Source organism: Mesoplodon mirus (genome assembly GCF_964341445.2).
Source record: "Mesoplodon mirus genome assembly, chromosome: 8".
NCBI classification, from domain to species: Eukaryota; Metazoa; Chordata; class Mammalia; order Artiodactyla; family Ziphiidae; genus Mesoplodon; species Mesoplodon mirus.
Window position 1 is genome coordinate 29,647,519 of NC_138984.1, and position 12,782 is coordinate 29,660,300.

Sequence of the window (12,782 nt, forward strand, 5' to 3'; positions counted from 1 at the left end):
AATATTTATCTCCTTGTCAACTCACAGATCAGAGAAGCAAGCTTGGCCACTTAGTAAGTGCAAAATATAAATATAATTCTAGTTCAACAGGCAGTAGTCAGAAAGTGTAACCTGGGTAAACCTAGGGGAGTAAAGTGCATAGGCTTTGTGACAGCTCTAATCTGAGGTTATGTATCCGACTGGAAATTCTGTGCTAATGGAAAGGAACCTTGTAAAAAGCAGAGCTCGGTGGAATTGATAAATAATTTATTATAGCTAGATCGTCTTCCACTTAGGATTATAGGTTTAGAAGGGGAGATGGTTAAAACTTTTAACTGAAATGAGATTTTGAGGTGACTGGTGAAAGATGATGGTTTTTTGGGTTACCCATGAGAAACCAATTTGTGATTCCTTCTTCAACATTAAACATTTTATCCCAGCTGTTCAAAACTATCAGTGCTGACTGGCTTGAACGTCAGTTCAACCTATTGTTTTCTTAAAATTCTGCCTGATCTTAAAATTAACATAATTATACATACCACCCCACTACATTTAAAAATACTGAAATGACAAGAGAGCTACAAGGTTGGGGAAGAACAAGATTTGTTTGATTAGAATTTTTCCTTCATGTACACTGCATTTGAGCCGTCCAGCAAGACTGCATAGTAATAGAATAGGTATCGTTCACAACCGTGACCCTTTGCCTTCACAAATAGAGAAACTGGGACTGAAAGAGGGCATGTGACTTTGTGAAGGCCCAGGGGACACAGTAAGTGACAGCGCTGGCTCGTAGGTCCCCTGACTCTGGACTTTCCTCTACCCCTCACTGCTCCTCGGTGACCCAGGAGCCAACTTGATGCTTATGTGTGTCTATCAGTAACATCACCATTGACAACACTGACTTTATTTCCCAATTTCCTTACCTTTAGTCACAGATGGTAACCTATAATAGAGATAAAGCATCACTTGCTAGAATTGGAAGGGATCTTGGAGATCTCCTTCAATGCACCATTGTACTTGAGTATACTGGGGCTCAGAGAGGTGGCAACTTGCCCAATGTCATACAGCACGTCCTTTGCAGAACAGGAGTCAACCCAGGGTTGTTGATATGCAGTAATTCTCAACCAGTCTTGATGTTGTTTCTTAAACTTTAGTCACTTGAGTATGGCCCTCAAGATTCTTGTGATGTCTTTGCTCTAATACTTCCTTAGTATTTTTCTTTAAATCGACCCACGTTTTAAAATCTTAAATACCTGTTTTAGCTTTGTCCTAAGCAAAAATTTCCTGAAACCACTGATTTGACTCTTTCCTCTTTAAATATAAATGAAAATAAATGTATAATTCCAAATAAAAACACACATAATTGTGTTACATTGAAAGACAATTACTCTTGGTGGTATTGGAGAGGCATCATTCTGTGCCATTCTGTAAAATCTTTTCTGTACCATTTCTCTTTAGCTAATTATTTAGTCCATATGATGCTCCTTGGAGCACATTTCAAATTGAATCTAAAACTAAGTGCATGTGAAAATTTAATAAAGACTGATTTGATGACTGGGAAGTTACTTAAGGACCCAGAGGTCTCTTAGGAGGAAGAAGATAATGCAGCCGTGAGTGGAGTGAGCATGCGTTCTCTGCCTTGCTTTCCCATCCTTGGAACACCCATCTTCCCTCAGGGCAAGGCACTCTCAGTGGATGGGCTCATGGCCAGGTCATGCCATTATTCTGGGAATGGAGCTCTGAACACTGGGTGTTGATTGCATCAAGGAAATCACCCTTTCCTTGTGTCCCCCCACTCAACCATCAATGCCTAGAAACAAATGCATGCTATGAAACATGGCATCAAAAGATGTGTTCACCTTCACAGCATGTTTCCTGGGATCCGCAGCCCACCACCTGTACATGCACACATACACACAACTCAGCCCCCAAAATATTCTTCCAACCAGCTTCCAGGCACCTGATATTCTACTGGTAAATTTTTTTTTTTTTTTTTTTTTTTGCCTAAACACTTCCCTATTTTAAAACTTCAACTAGCCAGGAAGAGGTAACTCTATACGTTATCCATGATGTGTACCTTAATGTGAATGAGTGTATTCCAACCTTTCACAAGAAAAGACTTTAAGTGCAAGGAAGATGAGAGACATGGAGACTATGGATAGGAAAGTAGGTGGCTACCTTCAGGCCTCAGGAAGGGGGAGGGGGAGGGAGTCAGGCAGGCAGTTCTTTGCCCATCACTGCGGAGCCACAGTGTAGGCAAATGACTTCATAAAGGGACCGAAGCAAAGAACAGCCCCATCTGAGTGACTTCCAAGGAGGTAACTGATCAGGTTAAGTCCCAGGAAACTTCTCCTGAAAATGTGTTGATATGGACCTTCCCTGGGTCTTTTCTTAGATAAGACCTCTGGTGGTAACTCTTTGCGGACAGTGCATTTTGATTTTGTTGCTTTTGACTCAATCCTCTCAGTTGGCCTTGGCAGCTTATGCCCTGTGCTAAGATGGTCTCTGGCAGAGGTCCTAACCAGGGCATAGGAATGCCAGCCTGTTACTAGGACCTAACAACTTACCCACTTTGGGCTTAAGACCCCAGACTTGGGGCTTCCCTGGTGGCGCAGTGGTTGAGAGTCCGCCTGCCGATGCAGGGGACACGGGTTCGTGCCCTGGTCCGGGAAGATCCCATATGCCGCAGAGCGGCTGGGCCCGTGAGCCATGGCCGCTGAGCCTGCGCGTCCGGAGCCTGTGCTCCGCAACGGGAGAGGCCACAGCAGTGAGAGGCCCGCGTACCGCAAAAAAAAAAAAAAAAAAAAAGAGACCCCAGACTGGGCCCTGACCTTGGCTTCTGAGACACCAATGACACCCTCTCTGGGTCAAGTCCTATTTGTTTCTTAAACCTTTGCCGCCCTTATGCCATTGAACTTCATCCTTCAAGCACAAGTCCCCTGGGACTGAGAGCTTGGAGGAGCCCATGTGAGTCTGCTGTCTGTCAGCAAAACCCCTTGAGCTAAGCTCAGTTTTACATCCATATTTTATCAACTGAAGGAGAGGAAAGAATTCATGTCACAGTTGGAGAATATGGGCTTTTATATATTCTGAGGAAGCTATTCTAAAAATAGGCCTGTGGAAGACCTAGCAGGGAAAAATAGGAGCAAAGAAGGAATTTAAAAAATGATTGTGAAAGCTCTTCCTGAAAATGTACAGATACAGATTCCTGCTTATCTCCTTCCTCTGACCCACAGCACCCCAGGGATGAGGCAGGTAGCTCAGGGAACAGGAAGAGAATTGCCATAAATCTGAGCTAATTTGGAAAGGGAAGGAAGAAGCAGATACTCAGCAATCAATAGAGCGACGATTTGTTTTGTGGTAAATGTTTACGGCTCTGTTGCTGGAATGAAATCCTGCTGCATCAGAACATGGACCATTAGAGGTGAAATGAGTTCACCTAATGCCCTCGGTGTGTAATTGGTATGCATCCCTCCTCCACGGACAGCAGCCCAGAGTCCCTGGCTTCCAACTAGAGAAAAGATTTTAGATGATTCTTGACATCCTCTTTACCTTTTTATTACTTCAGGATTCCCAAGAAAGAGAGAAAAATGACCGATGTCTCTTTCCTTAGCCCATGCTTGCAGAACGGGATGTACAAATGGCACTTAATGTTTCCTTCCGCTCCTGAAAGTGCTGTTGGGGAACAAATGAGGAAATGAAAACAATGAGAACAGGGGCTAGTTTGTTCCTCCACTGACTAAACTCAAGAAATGATGCCTTGCTCAGCCACAGAGGGGAAAAGAAGCAACGCTTGTGTTTCCTTGTCATGCAAAGGGAAGGGTGTGAAAAATGCTTGACTGAAAGCGGAATGCACTAATTGATTGTTAATGACTATGCAACCCTAAATGTCTGGAATTTGGTTTAGATTCAGTGTAATTTGACATTTGCCAACCATTATTAAATCCCTTTGATGCTCTCCCTGTGCAGCAGTGATGAGCAGCTGATTGGCTCTTGGGGTTGAAAATGAGGCTGGCTGGGCACCGAGTCAATGGGGTATCTGGAAGGCAGCCACCTTCACCCAACTCCCCTCAGCTTCACCAGCCTCACAAGCGCTGGCACTCCCAGTGCCTTGCCTTCTCCATCCCCTTCCTCTTTCTGCAGGCTCTCCTCTCTTCCGTTTCCCCTCATTCTCCAGGTCATATCCCCTTTCCAGCTCCAGTTCACCTGCCCCTTTAAAAGCAAACCATCCTCTGCTCAGTCGGTTTCTCTAACTCAAAAGCCACCCTCTCTTTGAAAAGCACAAAAACTTACTACAATTGCATCATGATGAAAGGATTAATTAAAAAGTTGCAGGAGGATTTCATGAAAACCCATGTGGGAAAAATAGTCCCTGAGAGAATCTGAGAGTCCTTGCCTCCCTCATGTTTCATTTCTGTTTTCCTTTGCCTGTTTGCTCATCCTTCCACAAACAAGCTTCTCTGCTTCCTCATCCCTTGTATACTGTCCAATGTACTTTTCACCAGAGCCTCCCCCCGAGTAACTCCCTTTGTTCCAGCTTCTGCAGAACCCATCTCCTGGGTCCCCACAGGAACTGACATAGTCTCAGGGTCCCAATTCTAATTTCCCATGAGAAAGAATTTCATTGGCCAGGCTCCGGTCTAGGGCTTGTCACTGGCTGAATCAGCTGTTGCTTGCGGGGGGCGGGGAAGTGGGGAGCAGGGGTAAGGCAAGTAAAGTTCATTTTTCCAGAGCTGAGAGGCGGAAGGAGGAAAAGATGGCAGCCCTGGTGCAATGTCCAAGAGCCAACCTCTTCATATTGGGGTCAACTATCTTGGAATATCCAACATGGCCTTGCCAATAGTTCTATTTCTATGTTCATAATTTTTAATATACTCCAACACTTGCACTGACCCACTTACTTTACCAGAACCAATTCCCCATCCACACTTCTGCTACATCTCCTTTCAAAAGATTTAGGAGGAGGAAAAAAAATCAGAAAACATTTTAAGGCAGATCCATGAGAATCAAGAAAAGAGCTGCGGCAATGAGAGAAAAAACACATAATTCCATTACAGTGAGGACAAAGCGGAATTTCCTTATCCATCCGTCTCTGAAGCAGCATGAAAGATGTTCAGGCGGAAAGGACAGTGGAGGAGGGAGTCAGGAAATATTTTCCTAGTTCTAACTATTCCTCCTGAGGGCTGTGTGACCTGAGGCAAATCAGTTAACTTTTCTGGGCCTCTCTTTTCCTTTCTTGAAAATTAAAAAGAATAAATTAGATGAATCTTAAGTCCTTTCCTCTTCTTCAATTCTGTGATAATATAACTTCAAGAAATATTTGATACAGAAATCATAGAACAGCAAAAGAATTTGAATGGTTTCCAAGAACTATTCATCTTTCCGTTCATTCTTTAATTCATCAAGCAAAAATTAATGTTTTAATTCGCTTAATTAATTAATGTTTTAATGCTAGCTAATCTCTGGGCTAGGCTCTGGTTATGCAAATGGCAATATGCAGATATGATCCGTACACTCACAAAAGGCACAATTTAGCACATTAAGGAAAATCTTTAACATCTACATTGTAGTATTTCTGAGATAAACCTTCTTTTATGTATAATGCTGTTTTCTCCTGTAGATCTCTTCATACACTGATGATCTATGGCTTCTTTCTCTTTGTCTAACTGGAATGGGAGCCTTCCCTCTCTCGGGGAGACACTTCGAAACCCCAACACTTAGCTGCTACGGAAAAACATGGCCATGACTGGATAGAGAAATTGTCCTGCTTTTCCATCTCCTTCTGTGTCAGGTCTCTGTGTGTGTGTGTGTGTGTGTGTGTGTGTGTGTGTCTGGTCTTTCAAACAGGACTTCCTCTTCAGGTTCGTAATAAGTTGCAAAAACATCGGAAGACTTTATATTCAAAGATAAATGTAAAAGCATCATGAAACACAAGCAGACACTAATTATGAATTATGCCCCATGTTGACCATCCCGTTCTCTCTGAGCCACTGGAAGATCATTTCAAGAATGACACGAGTGGACCCATGGCAATGAGAGTCGGGCCTGGCACGTGTTACCTGCCCACTAGGTGCTGGCTGTCACTGTTGGTGCTAATAGAAAGCTGGCACCTTTTAGGGCAGAGTTTCTTAGATCTGAATCTCATCCTAGTCCTTGAGAAAGCAGACCAGGTGCTCACACTCACCCCAAGTCTTGGACTGGGGACCTCAGCTTTGGGCTCAGGGAAGGAGAGATGGCACAGTAGCTACAGCCTCCCTCTTCCCTCCTCTCCTGCAGCCACCCCAAGTGTGTGCCCCCAGGTCCTTGACCAGCCCAGATTCTCCTTCACTGGTGACTCACCAGACAGGCCAGGGGGGCTGGTGTTTCACGGGTTCAATCCTGCTCTTCATCCCCCCAGAGAAAATCAATGTGTTCTCAGAAAACACAAGCCCGGTGGAAATGTTTGCCATTTTCTTGGCTAAGTGTTATTTTTTCCATATTAGAGGTCTGATTTCCTGCCATTCTTGGAGAGTACCGGGAGGAAGAAGGGTCAGGAAGCTGGGCCCAGAGGGGAGCCGTGATTAAGCGCCCACTCATTTCCGTCCTTTTCCTTCTCATCGGCGGGCAAGGGCTCTGAGGTGTTTCCGCATCGGTTATTTTTGCACAGAAAAGAACAGTGTCTTTGTTGAGGGCTCCTAGATGATATGCATGGGAGAGTCAGCGTTTTCCCCTCGCCCCTGTCCCTCACAAGCGCTGTGGCTTTCCGGAGCACTGGCTCACTGGGCCGGTTTCCTCAGCCCTTTTAAAAGGAGACAATACTTGCTTGTGAAATGACTTGGATTTCCTTCCAAATAAAATGCCAGGCAAGTCTAACGTACTATTATTATTGTAAAAGGTCTCTGTCTTGGGAAGTAGCACTCAGTGAGAGGTGAAGAAAGGAGAGGGCAATCTTGAGGAGGGAAAGGGACCAGACAGGGTCACAAAAGAATATTCCTAGACATTCTCCCCTCCACCCCTCCCCTCTCTAAGAGGAACTTTAGAGTGGTTTTCACCAACCAATAACAGGCTGCAGTACTTAGAAGAGTAAAGCTGTTATGGGCTAATGGAACTGATGGACTTGATTTGACTCTATGTATGTTTATATATATTTTGTTTGTTTGTTTGTTTATTTGGCCACACTTCACAGCACGTGGGATCCTAGTTCCCTGACCAGGGATTGAATTCGCACCCCTTGCATTGGAAGCACAGAGCCCTAACCACTGGTCCGCCAGGGAAGTCCCTATGTATATTTTTAATAACAGCTCTCCACAGGTACAAAATAAAGAGAACATGATTTATCCAAGTGTTCACTAGTGATACAGTGGGATATTAGAGAAAGTATACTCCTTTTGATGCTTGTTTTAATAGCTTGTCAATAGCTTTATTACCTCATTTAACATTCATAATAAACCTGTGCGGTCAGGAGGATAGACTTACGTAAGCCCAAATCCCTACCTCTTCTTCTTCTTTTTTTTTTTTTTGCGGTACATGGGCCTCTCACTGTTGTGGCCTCTCTCGTTGTGGAGCACAGGCTCCGGACGCGCAGGCTCAGCGGCCATGGCTCACGGGCCCAGCCGCTCCACGGCATGTGGGATCCTCCCGGACCAGGGCATGAACCCGCGTCCCCTGCATCGGCAGGCGGACTCTCAACCACTGCGCCACCAGGGAAGCCCCCCTACCTCTTCTTTGTCTTTTGGATGAGGAAACTCAAACCCGGGGAGGTCAAGTGGCTGGCCCAAGGTCACAAAAGTGCTAAACAACAACGCTGAGGTGAAAACATCTCTCTTCTAGTAATGCGCTTTCCCATCTACCATGTGCTGACCAGCACCTTCATGAAGCAAATTCGGCCTTACTGTGAAGAGATGCCTGAATATTTGGTTCACTTAATAATTGTTTATGTTTATACTGGAGCTATTATATTAATAGTATTCCAAAAGTTTGCTCAGAAGATGAGTTTTACTATATTTTTATTAAAGTAACTAGTCCATGTTTAAAGGTTAAAAACACAACTTCATTGTTACATTTGGTCCTTTATAGGATCAGGTGGTTTTATTCAGTATTATGAAAACTGTATGGCACAAGAATTGGGGTAAGGCTTATTGAATTTACCAACTTATCTAATGAGTACAGTAAGCTAAGATTGTGTTCGACATTGGGAATCAAAAATGCCCAAGGTAGAGCTTCCCTGGTGGCGCAGTGGTTGGGAGTCCGCCTGCCGATGTAGGGGACGTGGGTTCGTGCCCCGATCCGGGAAGATCCCACATGCCGCGGAGCAGATAGGCCAGTGAGCCATGGCCGCTAGGCCTGTGCGTCCGGAGCCTGTGCTCTGCAACAGGAGAGGCCACAGCAGTGAGGGGCCTGTGTACCACAAAAAAACAAAACAAACAAAAAAAAACCTGAGTCTTTTCTGGCTCCTCAATTTCCCTTTCCCTCCCTGTCAACAAATCCAGTGAACTGGCCCTCTAAAATGTATCCCCAGAATCATAATTTCTCTCCACTTCGACTAAAACTACCTTCATCTAAGTTGCCTTCCCTGATCTAGGCTATTGCAAGGCTAAATTAGACACTGTAAGTGTGAGAACTGACCAGACTTTCAAGGGGAGAGGTGAAGTAGGTAGCTGAACATTTAAAACTAAATCTCAAGTTGGGAGTTACATGACATAACACACATAAACACTTGACACAGCACCTGGCTTCAAGAATGTCCTTAATGCACATTTTAAAACATTATTACTCATCCTCCTGGTGCTTTTCAACATGAAGGAAAGATCAAGGAATTTGGAGAAGGAGACTTGGATTGATGTCTTAGTTTAAAAGAATTGTGGCTTTGGACAAATCCTAATTCTCTGAGCTGCTTTTTTTTCCTCTGAGGAATAAAGATGTAAACACCTGTTCTTTCTATTATACAGGGCTGTTATGAGCATCAAATATGGTGACAGATATGAAAGTGCTTTGTAATCTGAAAAGCATCTTTTCATGAGTGATCAACTATATGAAATTACATTTAATTCAGTTTCCCTTTGTGTGTGACCTTGCAGGTTCCTATACTGTAAGACAATATTACAAAAGAAATTTTATTATAGGACACTGGGGTCTTCAGCTTACAGGAAGACAGAATCCCAGATTCTTGAACCTCTGCCTTGTATAGTCAAAACCAGTGTTATCCAATAGACCTCTCTGCTGAAATGGAAATGTATATCTCTGCTCTCCAAACATGGTAGTCATTAGCCATTGTGGTTACTGAGGACTTGAAACATGACCAGTGTGACAAAGGAACACTACATTTAATTTTTTAGTTTTTAAATTTAAATTTAAATAGCCACATGTGGTTAGTGGCTACTGTATTGCACAGTACAAGTCCAAAAGCTCTATTTTCTCAGGGTCCTCATCTATAAAATGAGGACCCACTAAGGTCCTTTCTAGTTCTCTCAATGCTTCTACATACATAATTCAGAAATAGGTAAGCCAATTTGGATAAAATAAAAGCTGAATCCAGAGTCACTTTTCTTATTCTTGAGTCAAAGATAATCCTAGATTTTTTTTAAAAGGTTCATAGCTGCTTTATTTATCAACAGGAGGAAAGACTTTGAAACAATGACCACACAGTCTCAAGTCAAAGGCAATCTTAGAAGATGAACTATTATACTCAAGGAATACATTCTCCTGGGAGCTATATTTTGGTATCAAGTAGAATACTTGTTCCAAAGTTAACATTCTCCATTTCTCATTAAGAAAAATTGCCAGGGAAAAATGTTTGGAATTGAATAAATAAACGGATGGCTGCCATGGGGATTGTTTATATGATGCTGACAGTTGCCAGGTCATAAGGGGTTTCCATGATGAAGCTGGCACTAATTTTGTCTCTTTGTATAAGAACTGTCTTCCTATTAGGTGGAGACAGAACATAAGGTGAAATACAGAGAGAAACAGACAGAAAAGGAAGGTAACATGATTGAATTGTTTGGGGGGAAAAATGAGAGCTCCACAGAAAAGAAACCCAAGACAACTGAAAGGACGAGCGATGAAAGATGGCAAGAAGTGAGAAAAGCATTTGAAGGGGAGAAATGAATATGGAACTGAAATCAAGAAGACAGAGAGGGAACAGATTGGGGTAGGCGGAGTGAGGATCAGAGAAGAAATTCCAGATCCATTTGTGAACGACACCAGGAGCTAAGCCTGCCTGTGGGGAAAAAAATAAGAAAGACCAGGAAAAAAAAATTACTTTGGAAAGAAAGAGAGTGACAAGGTAGTGAGGACAAGGAGGGACAGCTGTCATCTCATTTAATTAAAAAATTATTAATGGAACAGACAGGCCAGCCACAATGAGCCTTCACTGATGAGATGCTACTAAAACTCCAGATAATAGCAGCTGAAAAGTTATTGAGAGCAAAGTGGTAAGAATGCTAATTTAATTGGTAATAACATTATACTTAGCACAATGCTTCGGAATTTAAAAATCACACATTAAATAAATTTCAATTACTCTGGTTATCATCTAACTATGATTGTTTAAATAATATAATACAATAAAATGTAAAAAAGAAGCCTTAATAATTTTAAGTGATCGCTCTCATGTTCTGAATTCTCCTTTTAAGCATTTACTGTTCAATCCTACAGTCCTGGTGGAGGTAATAATACCCTGCTGGCTACATCTTTACCAAACAGAGATAGTTGTTGGATCAGAAGAAGATAAATGGCAAACTTAGCTTCTAAATGCCTTATTTTTTTCTTCTCCATCCTTTCTTTTTCCATTATCAGAATAGGTGGCTTCTTTTTTCAAACAACTACCTTGTTTCCTTCTCCTTCCTCCTCTCACCAAGCAGGTCCTCGGACAACACCTCCCTGCCTTCATTACAAGAAAATATGGCATCAATCCTGTTAGACTAAACATATTACAGGTCATGTAGGAGCTCAGCCATGCAAGGTCCCTTCACAAAATGTTGTCGAGATTGCAGCACTGAGAACCAAGAACCATGGCCCTGTGGCCATGACTATGTTGCTGACAGTCATTGGAGAAGAGAAAGATATTTTGCTCACCTGACTCCTTCATGGGCAATCCATCCGGAAGTTCTTCTCATAGTGGGTGGAAAGAAAAAGGCAAAGCAACCGATTTATTTGAAAATATCTTTATTTTTCTAATGGTACATGAATGCTGTAAATTATCCCCCCAATACAGAGAAAGTTAAAGGTCTTATAGCCCTACCCAGACCATCACTATCAAGAATTTGATGCATGTTTCCAGAAGTCAACATACATATGAACATAAATGAGCTCTTATGTAGGTAGTGTTCTGTAGGAGTCTTTTTAAACTTCATGTATGGTGGCCTTCCTTCCATGTCAATATGCCATACTTCATTCAGTGAAAGATGCTTGTGATTGTAAGATTATGTACCTGTAAGAAGGAAAAAAAACGCTACAGATATAATTGGCAGGTTCTGTAGACTCTGAGACACATCCTAATTTCAAAGATATTGAGATATTAAAGAGGCATCTTATAAATAATGAAATACAGTATTAAAATTTTTACTTAATCTTTGTGAGAGCAGCATAATATTGCATTGTATGACGATATCATAAATTACCTGACAAATCCCCCATTAGTAGACATTTGTGTTGCTTCCAGTATTTTCAAATTTTCATGACTTTCCTTAATGTCTGTCTTTGCATACTTGTCCTATTACTTCCTCAGGTTGAATTCCTAGAAGTGGAACTGATGGATTAAATAAGGCTGTTAATCTTGTCTGCATCGGGTGATACTGATTCACACTCTTACCAGTTGTGTTTCAGAGTGCTTACTTCCTCAGGTCCTCAGCAACGGATATATCTGGCCTGGATCTCAAGTAAGAAAGATCCGAAGTCTAACACCTCAATTGCTATCTATTATCATGCTTATCTTTCTTCTTGGTGTTTCCAGTATTCAAGAAACTTCAGGAACTTGAAATGGTGATGTCCATAGATGATTCCTCTGTAATGAACAAAGCCCAGATCTACTTATTGGCAAAGACCCACCCTTAGCAGCAGGGCTGTGTTCAGTGATCTACTATACTGCTCTTCATCTTTCTGCCAGAGACAAGGCCTAAGGGTCACACCTTTGGATGTGACTTAATATTATTAGCACCAGTAATTAGGAATTAAATTGGGACTACTTTCCTGAACTCTTTTGTTCATTTGATGTGAAATCAGTGAACCCAAACTGTGCACTATGCTGTGGGGAGACAAAGATGAACAGCTTACAGTTCCTGCCCGAGGAGCCTATGAGATTCACTCATATAAAGTTATAGAACAACAGAAGACAAGATCATTGATTTCATGAGACAGGACATGTCTTAGTGTCAGATATGCAGACATTAAGCCCAGAATTTGAATGAAATCTGGTGACAGAATACCCTGTCCCTTTGAGAGGCACCAGGACCAATGCTAATGTGCCGTGACCCTCTGAACGCACAAGGATGACACATGGTCGATCTTTTCTAGGCAGCATCTGCGTCCTGTACCGTCCCTCAGGAGTCTAAGGCACAGCAACAAATGCTCTGTCTTTTCCTGGAGCACCAGAGGCCAGCTGTCCCAGCTCCCTGTGTGTCCTGGAGGGGAGAAACTGGACCTTTTGACTTCAGCCCCTCTTCTGGAGGAGTGCCCTGAGGGCAACACACAGAGTTCCAGGGTGGGGGGTGCAGGGGGGAGGGTTGAAGTGCTAAGAAAGTGGAAATTCACCTCTCACAGTTCTTTGCCCAGTGGCATAGGAACTAAAGTCTGTTTGTAAAGCAAGCTTCCCAGTTCATCAGCAA